The 23,515-nt window shown below is 60.3% G+C and overlaps 1 protein-coding gene across 1 annotated transcript in view; it reads left to right on the forward strand.

Moving 5' to 3' along the window:
- Positions 1-210: 210 nt before the first annotated feature.
- The window catches only part of LOC310881899 (ATP-sensitive inward rectifier potassium channel 12), a 31,861-nt gene continuing 8,556 nt past the window's right edge, over positions 211-23,515 (forward strand). Inside the window, exon 1 of the mRNA XM_083799782.1 lies at positions 211-2,588. The gene's annotated coding sequence lies outside the window, so the exon portion shown is untranslated. The remainder of the gene's footprint in view (positions 2,589-23,515) is intronic.

Here is a 23,515-nt window from a genome sequence, read left to right on the forward strand (position 1 = left end):
GGCACGGGGTGAGTTAGAGGAGTCTCAGCCTGGCTCTGGGATGGATCCGGCATCCAGGGGCCTTGGGTCCCCTTCAGCTTGTGCTTGGGAGCACCCCAGCCCTGAGCTGCTGCCCTGTGACCCGGTGCCATGGGCAGGACGGGTGACTTAGCATGTTTCTCGGGCCCTGCTGCCCACCCCCCCCCCCCCCCCCCAAGCCTCTTCCTCCAGGAGCCCTGACACTAATGCAGTGCAAGCGCGGGATTTATGGGCGGCAGCCCTCCAACCCGCCCATCCGTCTTGATTAAATTAGCCCTAATGGCTCTGTGCTGACTCGCTCGCCTCCCTGCGCAGACGCGGTGCCGGCGTTCCCGGGCGGTGGGATGGGGCTCCCGGGGGAGAGGGGGCTGCAGGGACCCCCCCAGAGCACGCTGCATCCCTCCCCTCTCCATCCCTCGCTTTAATAGCTCCAAAGCACGTGGCCAAAGCTGGTCTGGCTGTGGGATCAGGCCAGATCCCGACCCCTGGCCTCATCTTTGGCACCTCTTGTGGTGCTGGGTGCTTGTCGCCCTCCGAGCTGGCCTCCAGGGCTGCAGACCCCCCTGAGCATCCCCTGGGGTTTGGGTTTTCCAGCCAGGGATTTCAAAGCTTTGGTAAAAAGTCAGTGTTGTGGGGCTGGTGCAAGCAATAGGGTGAGGCTGGGGCAAGACGGCGTGGAGAAGGGGAAGGAGGCAGCATGGCAAGGTCTGACCTGGCCTTGGAGACGTTCTGGAGCTTGGGAGTGTTGGAGAGAGGCAAAAATGGTGCTGGGAAGCACGGTGCTCCGTCGGACACGTCTGGGGAGAGAAGGGAGATGGGCAGCGGGGGCGAGGAGAGTCACTGCCCAAGGGAGGAAGGGAGCAGCGGTCCCAAACCGCGGGGGGAGATGAAGAAGAGGGTGAGGAATGCACGGGAGGATGTGAGGAAGGGAGGTGGGGAGGCAACCCCTTAACGTGCCGGGGGGCTGCGTGGGTGTTACGTGACCCGCGGGTGTGCCACTGGTTTTTAGGCTGTGGGACGGCTCAGCTGAGCGGTGCTGAGCATCGCTGCTGAGGCTGGAGGTCTGCCGGCTGTCGTTTTTAACGAAGCCTGCAAAGCTCCCCCCAGGAGCAGGAGGCAGCCCCGGGATCTCGCGGGTGCCGGAGAGCGGAGGCAAACACAGCAAATGTTACAGCCGGGGGCTGGTTTGTGTCTCCTGCTGGCTGGGGGCCAGCCTGGGTTGGGAGCCCACCGTGGGGGAAGAGGCTGCCGGAGCAGGACTTTGCTTCGACCCTCTCCAAAAAGGCCTCACTTTTATAAGGACAGGGTGACCTGGAGACACCCGAAGCCTCCCAAAGAGCTTAAAATAATGCTCACCACCAAGAAATAAACTTGGACTCCAACCAACCTTTAAAAAAAAAAAAAAAAAAAAAAATCCCTGCCCGCAATAAAAAGAAGTGGCTTTGCTTCCCCGCCCTCCCCCTGCCCCCTGCTTCTCTTCCCGCAGACCCTGCCCCTAAAAGAGCCGAAACAGGAGCGAAGCCTGCAGGGTGGCCGTGCCCAGCATCGATTTTTCGTGGAAGGAGCCCAGAAAGGGCGGTGATGGAGCACGGGGCCGCGAGCCCCTGGCCGCAGCAGCCGGCGTTGGGGAGCTGAGCTGGAGCCGGGGGGAGCATCGCCGCCGGCCGGGGCTCTGCTCAGCCAGGAAAATCAAAGGGAGGAGGAAAATCGAGGTGGAGGAGAGGAAGCGAGGAAGAAGAAGGGCCGAAGGGCTCGGGCGAAGCAGCCATTAGGAAAGTGCTGATGCAGAGGTTCACTTGTGTCTACGGGCAGAGTTGGAGGAGTTGCTGTTCACGGACAAAGGCGGTAGGAGGGAGTGGAGCTTTGTAGAAGCTGGAGCCTGTCTCGCTGGGTGTCTGCGTTTCATTCCCTGTCAAACGGCTGGGGAAAAGCAGGGAAGCGCCGAGCTGCAGCGCTCGCTCAGGATCAGATAGCAAGGAAACCAATAGCAGAGGGAAAAAAAAAAAGAAAAAAAAAGAAACAACAAACCACCGAGCAAGCAAGCAACCCACCCTCCACACTGAGACCGAAGCAGGCAGGTCCCTGCCAACTACACAGCACGCATCCAGCAGTGAAGAAGTCTTCCCTCCCCGGGCAGGAGCGGAGTTGAGCCCGAAGGATATTTGATGACACTTTTGCAGCGATGGGGCCCCCAGCATCTTCCAGAGCCCATTTGAGGGTGAAGCCTCTGAAAGCGCAGAGGGAGTTTGAAGCTAAATTCACCTGAGTCTGGATCTCTTGGCCGCTGGGATTTATCTAATTTTTTTTTTTTTCTCCAGGGAAACCAAACAAAAAAAAAAACGTGTTTTGTTGTTTGTTTTTTTTTTTAAGCTCCCTCTTTTTTTTTTTTTTTTTCTTTTGGAAGAAGATCTTAATTTTTTTTTTTTTCGTGTGGTTGCAATGGAAGGGTTGGGTCTGTGCCTACGAAGCAGCAGCCGAATGCTGGTCCTGGGAGGAACCGGAGCGGATGCGGGGTCTCTCGCCAGCTAACTCCGCAGGACCCGGGGCCGGGGGGCTCGATGCAGTGAGAGGTAAGTGCCTGCTCCCAGGGCGGCAGCGCCACGGCTCCCCCGCTCCTGTAGCTCTGCCTGATCCCAAGTCGGAGGCAAAAACAGCAGTCTCATAGTGAGTCGATCACTTCCACCTATTGCAGCCCTAACGTAGGAATAATACGGGGAAGTTTCACGGCAGCAGCTTCGCCGGTGAAATTCCTACCCTCGCCCCCCTCCCCGTGTGTGGCCGTGCCCTAAATGCCAGGGTGGGTTCGACTTTGCCAAAAAAAAACCAAACCAATGCCTCGGGCCCCCTCCCTGCCCGGCGGGCGAGGATTCCTGCTGCCTTTCGGGGAGCGCTGGTGCCGTGCTCGCCTTGTCAGCCAAAACTTTTGCACGACGTTTTTTTTTTCGGAGATGCCCGTGCGGGGTTGTGCCCCCGAGCACGCACATGCCCGTGCGCGATGCCCGCTCCCGTGAGCCTGGAGAGGGGCGAGCCGGGAGCTGGGGGTGCTTAAAAGCAAACTGCAAAGCGCAGGGAAAAAGCGAAGCGAGCCGCCGCCGGCAGCAGCAGCAGCAGCAGCAGCATAATTGCATCACTGTAATAGTATCGGCGCTGAGCGCGAGCCAGGCGAGTAAAATCGTCCAGAAAATGAGCTGTGCTAAAGTGCCTCCAGTTAGCAGCACCTGCACGCCTTCTCTGGGTGCATGAGGCTGTTTGTATTTTTAGCAGGCTCTCTTAATTATAGAGCAAAGCGTGTTAGAGAGAAAATGGTGTGTGCTTAGCAGGATTCATCCCCGGACGGTTTTGCAGTGAATGTGAGCACAATATCACCAAACCGGGGTGGTTCTCCCCCCGTACCCTTGTGGTTCTGAGCCACCTGTTTTGCGGTGGTGTCGGCGGACGAGGTCTGGATTTTTGTGTTCCTGTTCTTAGAAAGCGTGCCCATGACTTCGTTTGCTAGCGCTGTTTACCTCTGGTGTCGGGAAAGCTCCGGCAGAAATGGCCCGGGCCAGGAATTTTGGGGATGGCTTTTTCCCAGGGGGTTGAGCTGTCCATGGGCGTAGGGCCTGTGGCAAGCACTAAGCAGCGTTTTGCTCTCAGAAAGTGACCGTGTCGCCGTCCCACGGCCCCCCTGCACCCCAAATCGGAGCAGCCCCAATCGGCAGCATCTGGGGGATCTCGCTGGGGTGGCCCGATGGGGACAGGGAACTTGTGTGCCTCTGGCAGGCACCGAAGGACGGGGATGTTTTACAGCTTGCTGCAAAAAAAAAACCAGCAACAACTCGTTTTGCTCCTGTAGAGCTCCTTCCCCTCATCCCTCTCTCTGTGCTTGGAAAACTTTCCGTGTCCTTTTGTTCTGAACAGCAGGTGAAATTCCCTTTGTGTGAGCACAAAGCCACGGAGCCAGAAAACAATGAAAACAAGGTTAAAAAAATAAAAATAAAAATCCCTGTCGGCTCCTTCCAGGCCTGGAATAACGCCGAGCATTCCCATACGCGCTGAAGGAGCTCAGTAAAACACGGGCTGTGCTCGGGCGGGCACCTTAAAGGCCGCTTTACCTCTCGCCTCTGATCCATGACACGCTTTAAAACCCCTCGTTGTCTCTGCTGGGTCTTTACCTGAAGGAGCTGCTTCACCTATGAATTCAAGGTGGATTTTTTCGGAGCCCTGAGGTGACCCCAGCGGGGTGGCGGCGGTCCCCAGGCGGTGGCACGGCGCGGGCGCACTCGGCGATGCTCGGGGCACGGCCGCAGCTCGACGTGAGCTCCCTCCTGGGGGGGCAGCAGGGGGGGGGGACCCGGCCCCTCTGCAGAGAAACTTCTCAGGAGCTCCCCAGGCAATGGCACCGTGAGCTGAAAACGCTTAAAACCGGCGTTTTCTCCCCGGTGGGAGTCGGGATTTGGGGTCTAAACGTGCTTGAGCAGCGGGGGAGCCTCAGCCAAGCTCTGCCGGGTAGGAAATAGGATGGGGAAGGTGCTCCGTGAGGGTGCTGCCTCTGGAAGGGCCAGGAGGGCTGTCACCGAGGTGGGAGACGGGTCTGGCCCCCTCCCCGCCGTACTGGGGTGCGGGGCACGCAGCCACCTTATGTAAGCACCATCCTGCTCCAGCACCGCCGGTGCTGTGCGGCCTTGGGCACCTCCCGTAGCCCCGCTGCTGGTGCTGCCAAGCCTCCTTTTTTGGGGGGGGGGGGGGGTCCCAATGGGTGTGGGTGCTGCTGCGTCACTGTGAGGGTAGCAAAATATCCCCAGCATTGGTCGGGGGGGGGCCAAGGGGACCGGCAGCAATGGGCACGGGGCTCTGCCGTGATTTCTGCAGAGTTGGTGCGTGCAGCTTTGCCTGGCAGGGGCACAGGGGCTGCAGCCCATTTCTAGTCCCTTCTGTGCCTCTCGGCTCGCGCCCACCCTGTTTTGGGTTCAACGCTCAATGGCCATGGCCAGGGTGAGGGCTGGCGCTGATGGGGCAGGGAGAAAACATCCCGGTTTGTGCCTATTCCCCGTGCTGCCGACCCGCTGCGGGAGCTGGGGTTTGTCCCCCGAGCGTGGGGACACCAGCAGGCAAAGGACCCGTGTCCCTCTCCTGGATCACCAGCCCGTCCATCCGTCCGCCCCGCGGGCACGCAGCACGCGAACGCGTCCTGCTGCCTGCTGAGACCACGGGGAGCTGGCCTCAGCCCCGCTGCAGCATCTCAGCTGGGGTGGGAGGGAGAAGGGTGGGATTTGGGGGCTGTAGGGCGCTCGGGGGTCCCGGTGCTGCCCCCACAGCTCCGGCTGGCCGTGTGCCTGTCACCTCGCGGGGACGTGCCCCTCTGTCACCGTTGCTCTCGTGCTCCCGGCCCCATCCCCGGTTCCCAGCTCCCTCCCTCGCTCCCAGCTTGCAGCGAGGCAGGACTGCCGGTGGGCGACGGTTTTTTTTCGCAGAGCTCTTTCAGATTCCCCCGTTGGACTTTTGAAGCATCTGGTATCACTATCTCGGCGTCATTATGAATTAATTAACATTAATTCCCTGTTCTGGTATCTCCTATTGCCAGGAGCCTTAGCCTGGGATTTATTTATTTTTTTTTCCCTCCCCCCAGATGGGAACGGCCAGGTCCAGGCTATGCCTGGTGGAAAGCCGGGGGAGGCCACACGGCTGCGGGACCATGGGGTCCCTTGTCCCTGTCCCCATCCTTCAGGGCAGGTGGCATTGGGGCAGGGGAAGGATTTCCTCGTTAGCTCTGGAAAGGCCTGATCCTGCCTCCCCAGCTTGTGCTGGGGGCACCAGGGATGCTGCTCCCTGGGATGCTAATGCCAAGGGTCCTGTCCCCAGGGATGCTGTCCCCAGGGAGGCTATCTGGGGGGTGCTGTCCCCAGGGGTGCTGTCCCTATGGATGCTGACCCAGGGATGCTAATGCCGAGGAGGCTGACCCCGGCAGGCTGACCCTCTGCATTTTCAGGGACGGGAACGTACCCATACAGGGAGGAAGCAGGCTGGGAGTGAGGCCGGGATCCTGTGCCCCCCCAGCTGGTGTTCATCCTGCTCCCGGAGGGTGACAGCACCCAGGAGCCCCATCCTGGCCACCGGGCTCTGTTCCCATGTTTTCACCTGCGAGGTCATGGCCAAGGAACACGGGGGGGGGGGGATCAGTGGGGTGTGGGCGCAGCACCCACCACCTCCCACCCCACACCACCACCACCCTTGTGCCCCCACACATCCCCCTACCGCTGCCCCCTGCCACCACCTTCCACAGGGCCACAGCGACCCCAGGGCCACCCTGAGCCCCCCGCACCCCTCGTAGCACAGGGCTGAGGGGCTGGGGATCCCCACGGTGCTCCGCGAGCCTCGGGGACCGAGGTGGGGTGGGGGGGGACACCCCCGGGTGGGCCGGGGGACAGCCCCGGTGTCCTACATCCCCAGAGCCAGCTCGGGCTTACGTAACGGCCCTGCTGCAGTCTGCTCTGCTCAGCCGCCACTGCCACCGGCAGAGCTGCGGCACCGAGCCCGTGTCCCCGTGTCCCCATGTTCCCGTGTCCCCATGTCCCCGGGGGTTTGCATTTTGGGGACAAGGAGGGGATGCTCCGGGGGCAGGTGAGCCCTGGAGGGTGGGTGGCAGCTGGTGGGGGGGGGGGTGGTTGGCAGGGCTGCTTTGGGTAGTTTCCTTCTGCCACCCTGGGAACTGAAATCCCTCTGGGGTGGCAGCACCCTGGGGATGGAGGGGATGGGGAGGGGGGCAGAGGAGAGAGTCCTGCCCCGGTCCTAGGTGCAGGGTGTCCCGGTGGGGAGGGTGCATAGGGAGACCCCACCGACATCTGCGCTCACTTCTCTGCCCTTCTCAGAGAGAAATCCCCCGCTGTGCAGATGGGGAAACTGAGGCAGGGCGCGAGCGCAGCCGGGCAGAGCGATGGGACCCCCATGGCGAGGAGGAGCAGGAAGCGGGGTCCTCCTTTGGGTGGGGACAGGGGACATCGCCAGCCCCTTGTGCTGGCACCGTGCTGGGCAGCGCCTGTGCAGCGAGGTGCAGCTCTGGAGCTTGCCCCACGTGCTGTGACCCAGTGGCGTGGGGACAGGAGGCCGGGCAGGGATCACGGGCTGGCCGCGGCACCCTTCCTGCCCCCAGCTGGAGTCCCCGGGGCCACACGGGGCTCAGGGCACCCAGAGGAAAGGCCTCGGTGCCAGGTCGGGCTGAGCTGTGGTCTGGCCGGGGGCCAGTGCGTCACTGGGACCGATGGCAGAGAAATGCACACCTGGGAGCTGCCCTGGGGACAGGAGCCGCAGGTGGCCCCGGTGCTCGTGGTGCCACTCACCCAGTGTCCCCCTCCAGCTCTCTTCCAGCACAACCTGCGGGAGGCAGGAGCAGGATTTGGGCACGGAGGCGTGCAGGGCCTCCCCAGCTCTGTCCTGATGGTACGGGGTCACCCAGCACCGCGGGGTCCCTGTCCCACCCCCATGGTTGGGCAGGATGCCACCTCCCACGGCTGACACCCTTGGGGACACCCGGCAGGGCAGCGCGGGGCGTCCCTCTGGGCTGGAAAACCCGAATGTGGCACCAATGCAAAAAATGTGGTGTCACCCAGCAGCGTGTCCCAAGCACCCTGGTGGCCCCCCGAGGCCACTGGTGATGCCCCATGGTGACCGAGCCTGCGTGGTGACCGTCCCCTCTCCCCTCCCATGCTGAGGCTCAGCCCGTGCCAGCATTTTTTGGGTGGGAGGTGCCCAGGCACCCTCCGGAGCCACCCACCCACCCCGCTGTCCCCTCCCGGCCGCATGGCACAGGGACCCCACGCCCCGAAGCAGGGGGAACAAGGGCTCCTGTGATCAAATCCCTCCCGCCTGGGCCGGGAAAATCATGGCTTTGTCCTCGCTGCAAAAGGCTCAAAGGCCTTTGGTTCCCTTTTAGGACACGTCTGGAAGTGAGCCACTGAAAGAAACGCCAGGAAAAATAAGCCTTGGGTAGCAGCTACTCTTTTCGTGCCAGTTTTGGCCTTCCCAAATGGAGTTCTCTCATCCTGGGGGGGCCCCAAAGGGCCCCCCTGGTGCTCAGCGTGCCGGGCTGAGAACGCCCTCCAACTCATCACACCCGGGGGCCAGCTAATCTCCATCTGACAGCGAGTCATCCTTCCCACCGCGCTGCAGGCTGTAATGACAACGTGCTTAAAGGGGCTGATGAATTAAGTGCATCTTATAAATGCATCAAATTCCCGTATAATTACAGCGCGATGGATTATGTGTGGTGCTGAAGGGGAAGCAATTCAGCGAGGCGAAGGAATTACAGTCAGCGAGGAGAGGCCCCGAAGCCGAGTTGCGCGCAGCTCCGCTCTCGTGATGCTGTACGGCCAGGGCTGGCGCGGAGCTGCCGTGGAGCGGTGCTGAGCGAGTGCTGGCACCGAGGGCTTGTCCCAGCTCCTGCTAAAGGGTTAAGGGAGGCAGGCTGGCCCCAGCGGGCTCCGGAGGGGGCTGGAGGGGATCATGCTGGGCTGGGCTCAGTCCCCTCTTCTCCTCTTCTCCCCAGGAGGAGAAGACCCTGCTGCCCGCAGGCTGGCACGGGTCAGCAATGGTCTGGGGGCTTTGTCTGCTTCTTGTCGTGACACCCTGCTGCTCTGTGCACACACACGGGTGCTCCTGTGTGATACGGCAGTCAGCAGCTAGTGCTTGAGCAGCTGAAAGACGAGAGACTCTGATTTTCCTTTCCTTTCCTTTCCTTTCCTTTCCTTTCCTTTCCTTTCCTTTCCTTTCCTTTCCTTTCCTTTCCTTTCCTTTCCTTTCCTTTCCTTTCCTTTCCTTTCCTTTCCTTTCCTTTCCTTTCCTTTCCTTTCCTTTCCTTTCCTTTCCTTTCCTTTCCTTTCCTTTCCTTTCCTTTCCTTTCCTTTCCTTTCCTTTCCTTTCCTTTCCTTTCCTTTCCTTTCCTTTCCTTTCCTTTCCTTTCCTTTCCTTTCCTTTCCTTTCCTTTCCTTTCCTTTCCTTTCCTTTCCTTTCCTTTCCTTTCCTTTCCTTTCCTTTCCTTTCCTTTCCTTTCCTTTCCTTTCCTTTCCATTTCCCTCCCCAGGGTGCCCTTTGCAGGGCAGCACCCCCACCCCAGGGGACAGAAAGCACAGGGAGCCACCACCTTGTCACCGACACCCCAAAATACAGAGGCGCAGACCCATAAGAAGCTGAAACGACTTTAGAGGTGACAACCCCTTCCCGGGACATGGGGGCACAGATGGGGATTAAGTGGGACCAAGCACCGCTGGTACCCCACAGAGGTTCATCCACGAGCCCCAAAAATCTATTACCCCCCCAAAACCTCCTGTCCCCAGAGGGTCCCATCCTCTGGATGGCTCATGCATGGGGAGGCACGAGCCCCGTGCCCCCTGCCCCCTTCTCCCCCTCGCTGCGGCTGGAGCAAAGGCTTTTGTGCAACGAGCTGTCGTCTTTCTCCTCGTTAATTGCGTGGAGCGGTGCCACCCCCGGACAAGCAGGCAGTGTTGTCCCGGGCTCTAATAAGGGCAGGGAGAAAGCCAGGCGCTGGACGCGGCGCGGCGGCACGCATGCGGGAAGGAGAGGGGACGTGTTGGGGCGGGGGGGGGGGTGCTCCACGCACCCACGTTGAGGCACCCGTGCGTGGACACCCTTCACAACCCCCCCCCCAAAACCCTGCGAGCATCGCTGACCATCCCACCACCACCCTCCTCCTCCTCCTCCTCGCCGGCAGGGCCGTGGGACTCCTGCCTTCGCTCTCGCAATTGCGCCTCTTCGCTAATTAGCACAATCTGGCAAGGCGCACCGCTCTCCCAGTCATTAATTATTATTAATTATTTGTTATGCAAATAAAGTTGAAGAGCGCGGCGCTGGAGGCAGCACAAATGAAAACAGCCCCGGCTCTGGTTTATGTAACCGCCGCCGGGTGGGCACCGTGCGCCCCCCCTCCCGGGATTTGGGGACACGTCGGTGGCATCGGCGGCGATGGGCGCTGCTGGGCCGGTGCTGGAGGGGATGGCAGGGGTGCCTCGTGCAGGCTGCAACGGGGAAATCGGTGATTTTTGGGGGCCTGGGGGCGAGGGGAGATGGGGCACCCAAAGGTGGAGGGGGAAATGTGTCGGCTGAGGTGGGTGCTGCAGGCGGAGGGGGACAAGGTGACGGCTGGTGTGGGCTTTGTGGCACCCAAAGGGTCCTGTCCCAGCCCTGTGGTCTGTCCTTGAGGACACCGTTTGGGGAAAAAAATGGATGTTTTTAGCAAATTGTGTCCTGTCCCAGCTGGGGGGATGGTCCTGCTGGCTCGCCACCTGAGCCCCAGGGTGTCATTTTGGGGCTGCCACTGCCACATCCCAGAGTCACAGAGCGATACCATGGGTGGCCTCGGGGCACCGTGCCGCAGGGACACGGGCTGGCGGTGACGGGGCCCCCACCCAACGCCTGCCTGAGCAATTGCAAAGGGAACCAAGAAAAATTGGAAATTAAAGAGAGGAAAGAATTAATAAGGATCCTGGCTCAACCACAATGGCTTTGTTTCAGGAGAGCTGATACCACACGCTCTCTAATGCCAGTCCTCAGAGGCCTTCGGAAAGAAGTGGGGTTTGGGCGATGCTCAGGAGCGTTTTTGGTGGATGTGAGTGCGTTTCAGAGCTCTGCTTGGTTTCTGCCCCAGCCGGTGCCACCCCCTGCACCCGGCTGCAGGTCCCGGCCAGGCTCTGCTGCGCCGCAGCGCATCAGCCACTGCGGTAATGCAGTGCCCCAGAGGAGCGGAGATTTTGGGGGGATAAATGCATTTCTGCACAGCCATTCCCCTCCTGCTGGGCGCTGCTTTGGCAATAGGGCCCTGCCTGAAATGCTGGGGGCTGCTCAGTCTCTATTTAGTTAGGAGATGACCATATAGCAGCTGTAAAGTACCCTGATGCGCTGAGCCCGACCTATGTGCTTATAAAACTGATAGCAAGCTGTCTTGTGCCATACACGCAGTGTCCGTGCGGGTTGCCTTTATGTCCCTCCCCAGCCCCCGGTGTTGTTTGCTTTTTCACACTTACTAGATCCCCAGGAATCACCCCATAAGCCTTGTTGATAGAAATTCTGTATTTCCTCCATCCTGGGCTGCTTGTCCTGGATATTTCCTTAGGGGGGGGGATTCAAAGCAGGGCGGGGAGAGGCTTTGCCCAAGCTCTGCTCTGCACCGTGACCAACATCCCAGCAGTGCTGGGGGCTTGCAGAGGTTCCCTGCCTGCTGTGGCAGCTGTCCGCGCACTCGTGCGTGCTCCAGCACAGCTCCGCACGGCCGCATCCTGCGCCCGGCCCGGCGGCCGCGCGGGGCTGGAGCCAGCTGCTTGTTTCTAATAAAACACATCTCCTGCCGTGAGCCATGCTCATCCTCGCCTGCTCCAGATGATGATGGCGAGGCTGCTGCCGCGGGACACCTCGCCGGGCAGACCTCGTGCCGGAGGCAGAAAGCGGCTGAAGGTGAAAGGACCAAGCTGCGGCTCTGCGCACGCTGAGCATCACCAGAGCAATGGGACTGCAAAGGGTGCCCAGGGCCCCGTGGCCGTGCCTCACCAGGGCTGCCGAAACACCTCGTGCTCCGGTGAAATGAGGATGCTCTTTGCCTCGAGCCAAAAGCTCGTGCCCGTGAGCGGGGCTGGGGGCTAGGACGCGGCAGCGGAGCACAGCAGGAAGGAAGCGCTCGGCGAGGACACAGCCAGCACTGCATGCACGTACTTACATATGTGCTATTTTCAGCTTGACGGGGAGCAGGCCAAGTTCTCCAACAGATTGAGTTTGGATCTGAAATCCTCCTCTCCTCCTCCCCCCTGCCCAGCACCCACTGCTTGCAGGCACGGGGAGTCCGAGTGCGTGCTGGGCACCCCGCTACGGGCCATTTGCTCATTGTTCCTGCCAGGAGCTCTCCTAGTGCTGCTGCTGCCCAAGCCCCACGTTGCAGCAAGAGTGATGGATCTGACTCTGTTGGGAGCAGCAGCTCCTGTATGCCCCCTTCCCACTTCGGGCTGGTCCAGGCAGCAGCGCCATCCCAACAAGGACATGCATCTCCGCTTGTCTTTGCCTTTGCACATTCGTGCACGCTGCCACCTGCTCGCTCCTTGCCTTTTCCCAAGCAGAAAACATCCCTCCTTCCTCTTCTCCCCAAATCCCCCCTTCTGTCACCCCCTCTCTCCCCTGGTACTGCGACCCCTCCAGAAGTGCAGCTGTTTTCGCAGCCGTGTCCTTGCCCTGCTTGAAATGCAGGAAGAAATCCATGTGCAACTTACTGTCTCAGCACCCTGTAATCATTTTGTCAGCCGAAAAGCACTTTTGTCAAACCCCCACAGGCAAACCGGGAGGGGACGGGTTGGGGAGAGGCACCTGACACCAGCCTGTGCTTTTCTTCCCCATTTTTAATCCTGGGTTTTGCTTTACTGGTGGGACAAGAACTGGGTTTCCCTCTCCTTTCCCTTCCTGGGTGCTTCTGCAACTGTCCGGGTGGAGGCAAAAGAATAAGGCAAACGTGGCAGAATAGCAGCGAGGCTGGAGAAAATGCATCGCCATCGGCTGGGTTCGCTTGACAAAGTGCAATTACACAACGGGAGGAGAAAGCCGTCCGGCTCAGTGGAGACTTCGGGGAGTTTCCAGCAGAGACTAATGGTGCCCCAGGCTCAGCCACCTGGAATGGCCCCAAAGTGTCCCTGTCCCCTGTTGGATGCTGTGGGGCATGAAAAGTCCCCTCTCCGTCCCACCTGTGAGCTGTTCTGGGGGCTCTTTCCAGCAGGAGGTCCATGGGATCCTTCTGCTCCATCCCAAAAACACACAAACCAGATGGCAGCAGGGGTCCGGGGATGGTGTGCTTTAAGGGCTTCTCCGGGGGCTGCATCCTGCCCCCGGCCCCAAGCGCCCGGAGAACATACCTGCCATCAGCAGCCAGGCTCTCTGCGCTTATTTTATTTTATTTTATTTTGGCTGGTGCTTGCCTGAGCATCTGCAGGGGCTGCCCTTGCCAGCCTGCATCATGTGAGCCCCATGGGGAGCTTGCAGAGAGCCGCTCCTTTCTCCCCAACCTTTCCGCTAACGAGGAAGCGAGCGCCTGGCCTGGCTGCGGCGCTGGGAGCTCAGATCCGCCCGCACCGCGGTTGCATCCTGCTCACGTCCTTCCCTCTGCCCTTAGTGGTGCTGAGGGGGGCAAGGAGGCAGGGCAGGGCGCTGTGTCCTGCGGGGAGCAAGGTGCTGCCTGGAAATCTCGTGCCCGGGTGGGGAGCTTCGGCTGGAAGATCGATCAGCCGTAACGCAAAGCAGTCGTTGACTAACGAACCAGCAATCGATAGCTCAGGGCGGCCAGCACACAGCGCCTGCCCCAGCGTTTGCATCTCACCGCCTTGTTTCCTCCGGCTTTAGCATCTTTTCGGGTTACAGCCCCCCCACACTCCGAGGCAGGATTTGTTACGGGCTCGAGCACCGCTGCTCACATAAAGCAGGGCTCGGACGCAGAAAGACACCCAGAAGCCCACTTGCAAATCCTGCTCGCCTAATTAGGGTACCGGGAAAGACTCATCCATCCTTGCGTGTCCAGCTTGTCCTCATCTGCCCACGTGAAATTTGGGCCATCAACCACTCGCAGGCAGCGTCGCAGCACGGCGCTCCCGTCCGGAGACAGGTCTTTAAATCATCCGCAAGCACCGGGGAAATTGCAGACAGCTCGAGAGCAGAAAATGAAAAGGCGAAACATCGTTCCTGGAGTTTTCGCCCTGAATTATTTGCTCAGCTTTGATAATAAGTTACACACAAGCAAAGCTGAGGCGGCTCTCGCTGACTCGCTGGAGGAAAACCTGCCAAGGGGATGCTGTGGAGCGGTACCCAGCTCTGCTGAGAGCCTTTGGGGACGGGGACCGGTGTGCTCCGGGGAGGATGGGCTGGGGTGAGAGGAGGAAATAAATCCTCTTCAACGTGTTTTGGTTGCTCAGCTGCGGTAACCTGAAACGGGGAGGATGCAGGAGCTGGGGTTGAAGCTTTTCATTCATTTTTCTGGAGGTGGAGGGGAAAAAGCGGCTGCGGGGCCGGTCCCACTCGCTCTGCTCTCTGCTGGCCCCGGTGCTTGGGGCAGCAGCAGGGAAAGCTCTGGGCTGCCTCTCCTGTGCTATTCCAGGCTGGTTTGACTAAATCGAGCTTGTTTAGGATGAATCACTCCGGCACTGCCGGTTGTGACCTGCTGGCCACTCTGCTTGCTGAGAGTCTGCAATTCCCCGTTTATTGGGAAAAATGAGAAGTTGCTTTTTCTGCCTTTTTCTCCAGGACTGCAGATTGCAAATAATGATAGCCTTAAACACGGGCTATTTCACAGCCTGCTGGCACTTTGGGATGGGATCGCGGTGTGTTTGGGGCCGGTGACACCATGAGCCAGGCCAGCCCTGCATTGGCACGGTCCATCGGGCACGTTAATTTAACTCTTCCCTTTCTCTTTGCCTTTTTAACGAAGCAGAGTGGCTGAGGTTTTGCCGTGCACCACACGTTACGTGCTGCCCACCCTGCCCAGGGCTCTGGGTCTGTGCCGCTCGCAGAAAGGCGATGGCTGGGCTGGATTCTGCTTACTTGCACTGTGAAGGATCCCATTTTTTTTCATGTCCTGGTGTCTGTTTGCTGTTTTTCCTCCCGGTTCCTTGCCATGGGGTTATTTATGGCTGTTGCTCCCCGTCCTCCTCTCCCTCCAGCCTCCCCAGGAGCCTCCTCCCTGTGCTTTGGGGAGGCAGGTAGCTCGCTCCCAGCGAAGGAGGCTGTCAACACTTTGCCCGAGGGCGTTCGAACCTCCCCGGCACAGGTAGAAAACTTCCTGAAGGAACAGCTTGCCGTGGATATATTGCTGAGCTGGACGAATTGGTTGGTTTTGGGGGAGCAACAGTGAGAGCACCGTGACGATCTGCCCCGCTTGCTTCCAGATGCTTGAGCAACTCAAAAATGATCCACGAGGAGAACCTAAACTGCTGATTCTTTATTCTCTGGACTGGACTGGGACCTGATTTTGGAGTTTCTGGCAGTAACCAAGTATCGTTTTCCACCAGCTCCTTCCCCAGATGACTGATGAGAGCCCCCGAGGGTCTGGGCGCATGGTGCACGAAGCCAGGGAGGTGTCCGGGAGCTTGGAGCACGGCTTTGCATCTGCTTGGCTGCTGGCAGGACTGAGCAACCTTTTCCCCCAAAACTGGAAGCGTGTTTTTAAAGAAGGAAAGTAAAAACAACAACAAAAGTCAGTAGCTGCGATGCCATCTGTGTCTGCAGCATCGCACAGCGGGGGGAGCAGCCCGAGCAGGCTGCCGTGCTCACAGCCCTCCGAGCACCTAGGCAGAGAGCTAAAATGGGTGCCACGAGCCTTCCTCCCCGCTTCCTCATCCTCGGGGAGGAATGTCCTGCTTCTCCTGGGAACGGTGTGTCTTCTGGGCATCTCTTTCTTTGGAAGCTTTGATTTCTTTTCCAACTGTGGCTCTCCAGCCCTAGCAGCATGTCTCGGATATTTTTCTCCCCGCGGTCCCCCTCCTGCTGGTCCCGGTGGGGAGAGGCTGGTCGGAAATCTGTCCCGCAGCCCTGGCTGGAGGGGACGGAGGGCTGGGGGCAGCAGGTTGCCAGTTCGTTTGTTTTCCTTGGTGGGGTTTCAAAAAGCGATGGGCTGATGGGTTTTGAGTCTCAGGGGGGCAATTTCCCCGGCAGCATCCAAGTTGTGTCACCTCTCCGCTTGGCTCTGTGACGACAGTGTTGATTTGAATTCTTCCAACTTAAGACTGATTTAAATGATGGTGAAGTTGGGGGGTGGCGTGTGGGAGTAGAGCACTGAGCGCTATTCTTTTTCGGTTGTCATATGCCTCCATAAAGACTTCTGCCTTGGGGATTTGCATAGATCCGTGGTCCAGATTGCGCTGCAAAACCCACCGGTGGTCGGCAAAGCTATGGCAACGGCTCTGCGGTGGCTCCTGAATCGTGCCGAGCCGCGAAGTTGGAGGGTGTTTGCAAGTCTCGTGCCGTGGCTGTTTCTCTTTTGTTGGAGGTTCGGGGGGCAGCCGGGAGCCCGCTCCCCAGTTTTGGCCCACAGCATCCCCTGCAACCCCTCGCTCTGCATCCCTGTCCCCCGGGGAGAAAGCCTGGCGCTTGAGGCCACACGGCTGTGACAGAGAGGCGGTGAGGTCAGGGAGAAGCCAATTCTCCCTGCTTTTGTGAAAAATCGGTGTTTGGGTGATGACCTCATGGAGAGGAGGCTGCAGAGCGAGCCGCTCTGCTAGCAGCGAAACCGCAGGAGGCAGCGGGGGGAGATCTTGCAAATGTCCCAGCCACGAGCAAAGCTTAATTCGGTGGTTGTAATTGCTGAGGACACGCACATCTGTAGGAAAGCAGGCTCCCTTCCTTGCAGTGCTCCCAGAAGGGCTTGTTTGTTTAATTTTATCTCGCAGAGAAAATTATAAAAGGAAAAAAAAAAAAAAAAAACAACCAACCAACCACCCTGTGGTTTTGCTCAGCTGCAGCACGAAACGCCCCAGCGGATCCTGGAGAGCGGCGGGGACCGAGGCCCTCGCCTGACGCAGGTATTTCTGTCGGGGAACGGGGTGCCCGGTGTGCCAGCAGCACGGGGTGCACCCGGTGCGGGATGTCCCCGCTCCCGCTGGGACCCGCTGCCCGCCCGCAGGGTGCTGGGTGCCGAGGAGCTGCCCGTGGCCGTCCTCAGACCTGCAGAAATCCCGACGTCGCACTCGTCCCCCCGCTCTGAAGGCACCGTGGGGCATCCCCTGTCCCCCTGCGCTGCTCCAAACCCACTGCCCGGAGCACCGCAGCTGTGAAGGAGGGACATCTGCACCCTGTGGGGGTCCGGAGCAGGACGGGGTCTCACCAGCCCGATGGGTGCCAGCAGTGTGCTTTCTGATGGAGAGTGAGTGGGCAAGGTGGCATTTTGGGGCAGAACGTGGAGATATTTCTGATGCTTGGTGCTTTGCAAGCTCTCATCTAAACCCTGCCACGGTCCTGGCTGGGCAGTGCTGGCGTGGCTGGGTAACGTGGGAACGCCTGTGCTCTGGTTTCAACTCATTTTCTTTGCTGTCATTAGCTTGAATTTCCAAGGGAGCTTGCGCTCGGCATCAGATGATGACATCCTTTAATTTAGCAAATGCAAAAATGGGACCTTTTCCAACCGGCGTGATTAGAAGAGTCCTGCTCCTCTCCCACCCACGGTGCACGGTGCTGGCTGCGCAGCGCCCCGCTCCCCTTGCTGGTGCTGGGGCTGAGACCTGCCCCACTCATCACACCCATGTGCCACCCATCCTCACTGCCCCTGCCCGCTCTCCTGGATAAACAGCACTGGGGGGGGCTGGATATGGGATGGGAGCTCACCGGGGGGGTGAGAGGGCCGGGTCCCCCACCACCACCTCCTGGCACCCTCCGCAATCCCGTCCCCAGCCCTAACGCCCCTTTGCCCTGCCAAGGGCCTTCTCCGCCGGCGGGTTTGCGTAGAACGGTGCGTGTCCCCCCTAAGCCGCTTAATGAGGGTTAAGAGGCTAACGGGCTTATTACCAGCAATTATTTCCATAGCCCTGCAGGTGTCCCTGAGAACAGCAGGGCCCCACGGCCGCAGCATCCTGCTGCCATCGCCGCCAGCCGGCCCGGGGTGCTGCGAGCTTGTCAGAGCTCAGCCGGCCGCCGGAGATGAAGCGGTGGAAATAGGACCTTTTAATACATTTTTTTTTCTTTTTTTTTTAAACAAAATTCCAGGCCATAGCTTTGCTAGGAGGGTGGAAGCGGGGTGCAGCCCCCCGTGGAAACCTCCCCCGCCCCGGTCCCTCTTGCTGTGCCTTCGGAGCAGCTCTGCAGCATCCCTGCGCTCGGGCGGTCGCCTGGAGACAGCGCGGCGGGTTGCCACAGCGACGGAGCCTTCGCTCAGCATCCCTCCGACTCCGCCGGCTTGGCCCAAGTTGGGGCGAGAGAAAAAATCCCCGGGGAGGGGACCCCGCCGGCAGCGGGGCTGGGGAGACTGAGGCACGGCCGGTGGAGGCGGCGAGGTGACCGAGGAGGTTTCGGAAGCCGCCAGGGGCTGAAACGGGGGAAGAAACGGTGGAAATGGGGATGGTGGAGGGCTGGGGGTACCCACAGGTGTTGGGGGGGGGGTAGAACTTTTTTGGGGCACATGCTGGTGCAGCATTTCTGCCTGAGTCCTCCAAGCAGCAGCATTCGAGTCACCGTGGCAATGTCAGCCGTGCTCGGGCTGTCACCAGCCCCGATACCCGACGTGTTCTGGGATGGGACGGACGGGGTGTGTGCACCCCAGCAGCCGTGCACACGCAGGATTTGGCCAACCTGATCCCAGCTGAAAATCTGGGTTCCCCCACTCCAAGCCAACCACAATGCCATGAGCACTGGGGGACCAGTGGGGTCACAGTGGCGGCACGACCCTGGGGACCTGCTGCGGCGAGGAAGAGGAGGATGAAGGCTGTTGGGGCGATACCAGTCCCAGTACCCATGCCAGAGGTCTCCCCACCCCACCAAGCCTCTAATTATAAACGACAGAAGTGGAGGGTGAGTTGGGGTTACGTAACTTCGGCGTTTGGAAAATTCTTTCTGCTCCCTTATCGGCTTTATAAATATCTCCAGCTCGGCCCGGCCAGGCTGGGGGGAGGTGGTGGCAGGGGCTGCAGCCAGTCCCAGGCTGTGCCTCAGTTTCCCCTTCCCTATGGACAAGAGCATCCCTGCTCCACCCCGCTGCTCTGCTAGCAGAGGGCTCCTTGTTGTCGGTGTGAGCACTGGGGGGAGCGTTTTTTCTCACCCCCAGCAGCAAAGCAGGCTGATTCTTCTTCCATCCCTGGGGAAAGGCTTGAAGATGCTTTCTGGGCCATGCCCATCATCAAACCGCAGGCTCAGAGAACCAAGGTGCTGCCTGCGGCCACCGCCTGCCTTGCCCCTGTCTGGTGCCACATCCCCCGGATCTGAATTTGTTGCACCCTCCAGGCTGCTCCTTCACATCCCCCAACCCCTTGGGCTGGGTCCACGCTGCGCATCAACTGGTAATGGCTCAGCACCCCCATGTCCTGCCCCCCCCTAACCCCTGGCACGGGCCAACCAGGGCAGGCTGAGCCCCGAATATCACTGGCACCCACCGCGGGAGGTCGGGGCCCCCTGCTCACGTGCGCCTGCATTTACGCTGCTCACAAAGTTACCTCCCCGAGGGGTGTTGGAGGGCGGCTGGGGCCGCGTCGATACGAGCCCATGCACGCAGCACAGGGCAGCGTTGTGTAACTGCACATGGCTGCTCGCCGGGGGCACCTCTCCCCGTCCCACCGGGCTGCCCCCCGCCCCAGCGCCAGGCTCCTGCCCTCCATGCCCACCCGACGCCACTGCGGCCACCCCGCCGTGCTGGGGTGCTGTGCGGCATCCAGGTCTGCATCTCCAAAAGGGGTTGGGAAGCGTGACCAGGAACCTCAGGGTGAGGTAGCCAGCGGCGTGCTGTTGTCTTTGCCCCACAAATCTTCCCCTTCTGGTTTTTGGTTGCTGGGGGAATGACGCCTTGCCTCTCACAGAGCCGTGCGTACACGCACAGCGGTGTGTGGGCGCACAACTCCGAGCTTTGCACTTGCCCTGTTTGTTGTGGGGTCGCCCAGGAGCACGCGTGGAAGTTGTTTTTATGGGGCTGGCCAAAAAGAAAGCATTCCTGGCTTCTACTTCAGTGCTTTTCTGATCCTGCAGAGTGCACCTGTGCGAGCCACCCGAATACTGACCTGGGCTGTGCAAACGGGCAGAGGAGCAAAGCAGCTGGGTGTGCGCCGAGCCTCGCTGGCTTAAAAATGACATTTTAAATGCCCCAGTCTCTCTGCTCGCCCTGTCTGCAGCTGCAGGCCCCTTAACCAAGCGATGCACGGGAGCGCCCGAGGCTGGGGCACAGAAATAATGAGAATGGAGTTATTTTAGGGACTTCTACATCTGCCTTTGTAGCGATCACCGTTTGAGCAGGGCTTCCCAAAGGAGGCGGGTGCCTGAGCTTGCGTGGTCCCAGCCTGGCAGATGCCAAAATTGGGCAGGGATTTGATGTCTTGCTGCCGGGCCCCAGGGGCTGGTACCCACGGGCAGGGAACGAGGGGGATTAATGGAGCTGCTGATCCCTGATGGCGCGGGGGGCCGGGGAGCAGCGAGCCCCCCCAGCGTTACACAACTCCTGCACTAAATCTTCCCTGCATCAGATAAAGATGTTGTCTTGTGCCCCAAATACGCTGTCCAGTTGGATATTGGGGTTTGGGGGTTGATTCTGCAGTCTGGGGGTGCTTGGCTGCCCAGTGATGGTACAGTGGGGTGGGGGGGGCCAGAAACCCAGCGCTCCCCAGCCCAGCATTTTGCCGGGTATCCCCAGGAAGGAAACTCCTCCAATTGGGAATGGCACCCTTACAGGGAGCCCTGGGAGGATGTGAAGGGCAGGGAAACTCTTGGAGTGGGCAGAGCCCTGAGCTGGGGGAAGGATGGGAGCAGCAAAGCTGTGCAAAGGCCCCTTTCGTCTCGGAGATGCCAGGCAATACTGTGCATGCTTATCAGCCCCAACAGAAAAGGAAGGTGGCTTTTCTTCTTCCCCTGGGAAAGGCTTGAAGATGTCTTTCGGATCATGGCTGACATTAAATTGCAAGTTCAAAGAACCAAAGTCCTGCCTTGGGCCACCGCATGCCTTGCCCCTGCCTGGTGCCCGATCCCCCGTGTTTGAATTTGTTGCATCCTCCAGGCAGCTCCTTCGCCTCTTGAAAACCTCTGCAATCCCTTTCAAGCTGCTCCTCTTCCATTCCCCTGAGACCAGCCATATCCTGAGCACGTTCCCACTGAAGTATCTCAGCCTTTCCACCGCCGAAGGCTCTCCCTTCGCCACGACCGCCGCTTCGCTCCCTACCATTGGCAATCGCACCGAGGGCGAGCGTCCCCCCTCGCTGCCGCTGGCTCCCCACGGCCGCAGCCGAGGTGCCAGATCCTGGACATGTAGGGAAAAGGAGTGGCTGAAATCTGAGCCTGCAGCAATTAGCCGGGAGCGAGGCGAAGTCCCCGCCGGCCGCGGCGTCGGGCTCAGCATCTGCCTCGTCCCCGGCTCGGCCGCTCGCGCTGCCTCCAACGTGGGGTAAGTAGGGCTCGGAGGGCGGCTCTGCCCGAGCGTGGCTTCTCTGTCCCCTGTCCCCATCCTCCTGGGCTCGAGGACTGTGGTTTGGGCTCTACTGACAACGCGATGCCAAGGGGAAGTGGAAACGCAGCTGCTTCTGGGGTGGAAGTTGCAGTTTTGTCCTGGCATGGCGAAGGAGCTGGGAAATGATTTGGGAGAGTGAGGATGGACTGTGCTTCTAACCAAGAGCTGAGGAATTGCTGGAGCTTGGCTGGAGTGTGAATGGTTGGGTTTGTAAAGCTCAAAAAAAAACAGGATGCTTACAGGAGAGTGGCGGTGCCTGCTCCGTGGTGGTTCATGGTGCAGCCTTGCTCGCGTCTTCTGCCCCCTTGCTGGAGGGACCCGAATGTCCCCAGCTGTCTCTCGCGCTCATCCTGCTCTTCTCCAGCATGGAAAGGTGCAGATTTCCCAATGCGAAGCTGGTGCTGAGCAGCTCAGCATTGTTCCCTTTGGGGTGGTAGCAGCTCCACCTGCTCCGGCTGGCAGCCCCATTGCGCCCAGCCTGGCACCGTGGCAGCTTCCCATGGCACCTTCCCGTGTCACCTTCCCCGGTGCTCCCGGCTCAGGATAAACATTTCCTGGGTGCCGGCTCTGCCCCCACATGAGATTTCCCTTGAGCTGGAGGCACGGCTTCTGGGGAGGTTTGCGTTGGGTGAGAGCATGGGAAAACCCACTTTGGGCTTCCCCTTAATGGGATTTGGGAACGAGACCTCGACGGGAGCCTGGGCTGGGTGAGCTGTGTGCAGGAGGAGGCAGGATGGGTGAAGGTGGTGGGAGGTGCGGGTTCGTCCTGCTGCAATCTGGGGCCGAAGGGGCTCCAGATCAGCCCCCCCTCTGCCTCTAACCCCAAGGCACAGGCAGCATCGCTCCGTGTGACGGCTTTTAAAATAGGTCGTGCCCATGGTAGCCCGGGTTGATAGTGCCAGAGGCTCCTGCGCCACCCTGGGATGCTGCGGAGCACTGGCCGGGCTCTTCCCGCGTTGCAGGAGCCACCAACACTGCAGCCGATCTCCTTCTGCTCGGTGATAAAATCCGCTGGAAGACATTTGCCCTTTTGGTCCTGCTTTTCCCTGTCTTCCCACGGTGCTTTTTAGCAGCCGAGCCATCCCCTCCCTGGACAGGGGCAGGGCCGGGGTCACTGCCGTCCCCCTGAGCCCCTTGGCATGGGCTGGATGGGAACACGCCATCCCCTGATGGAACCCACGTCACCGTCGTGTCCCCAGGCAGTGACAGGAACGTGGCCGGATGATTTCAGCTCCGCCACCACCTGCCCCCAGTCCCAGCGCCCTTGGTTTGGGGCAGGGGCTGGCTCACACGGGGCCACGGCAAGGAGCTGGGCACGTATCGGGGTTTGGGGACAGGGGCACGCGCTGGGCACGTGGCAGGGACTGGGGCCACGTGGCGGAGGGGAGTGGATGGGGCGGGCGCGGGGACACCCCAAGGTCACCCATCCGAAAACACCCTCCGGTGTCCAGGGATGGGGCTTTTTGGGAAGCCGGAACCCGGCGTGCCTGGGGACATGCACATCCCTCCAGGCCCCCCGAGCACCCCGGCATGGCTTGGCTGGATGCTAATGCATTTCAAACCCCCAGGCTTCTTCCATCCACGAATCCCTCCAAAGGGGCTCCCATCTCCCCCCCAAAACCCTACTGAACCCGTAACCAGCGGCCTTCCTCCGCCGCCACCATCCCAGCCCCGGGGGCTCTGGGGACACCCCTAGAGTGCTACCACTGCAGGACATGGGGACAGGGAACAGGACACGTTGCCCCTCCTGGCTCCTCGCTGCCTGGATCAGATGTCTGACACGGCTGAGCCCATTTTGCAGGACAAATCCTACGGGATATGGGAGCGGAGTGGGACCGGGGGCTCGGCGGGCATGAGCAGGCTGGGAAACCTCCCCTCCCCCTGGCTAAATCCCTTCCCCAGCACAGGACAGTAGGTTACGGGACTCGAGCAGAGGTTGGATTTAAGGAGATTACAACTTCTCCCCCAGGATAATCTAGAAATTCAATTAAAACTCTCTGTCTCTCTCCCGGGCTGCAGCAGGGCCACGGGGCACCCTGCACCCCGCAGCCATGGCCGGGGAGCGCTGGGGAGACCCCCCCGGGCTCGAGCCAGGTAAGGGCTGACCCTCACCCCGTGGCGTGGTCGTGCCGCCCCCCCCCCCGCCCATGGCTCTGCCCCTCCCTGGGGGATTTGCTGTGGGGATTAACCCCAGGGTTTGGGGGCGGGGGGCTGTGGGACCCCAGAGATTTGGGTGCGGGTTCTGCAGGGTTAAGGGCTGGCTGGCTGCATCCTATGGGGTTTTGGGTGTCCCTTAGTGCTGACTGACCCTGCCAAAGCCTTCGGCCCCCCCCTTGCCCTCATCCTCACCCCCCCCCCCCCCCG

This window comes from Anser anser, assembly GCF_964211835.1.
Source record: "Anser anser genome assembly, chromosome: 15".
NCBI lineage: Eukaryota > Metazoa > Chordata > Aves > Anseriformes > Anatidae > Anser > Anser anser.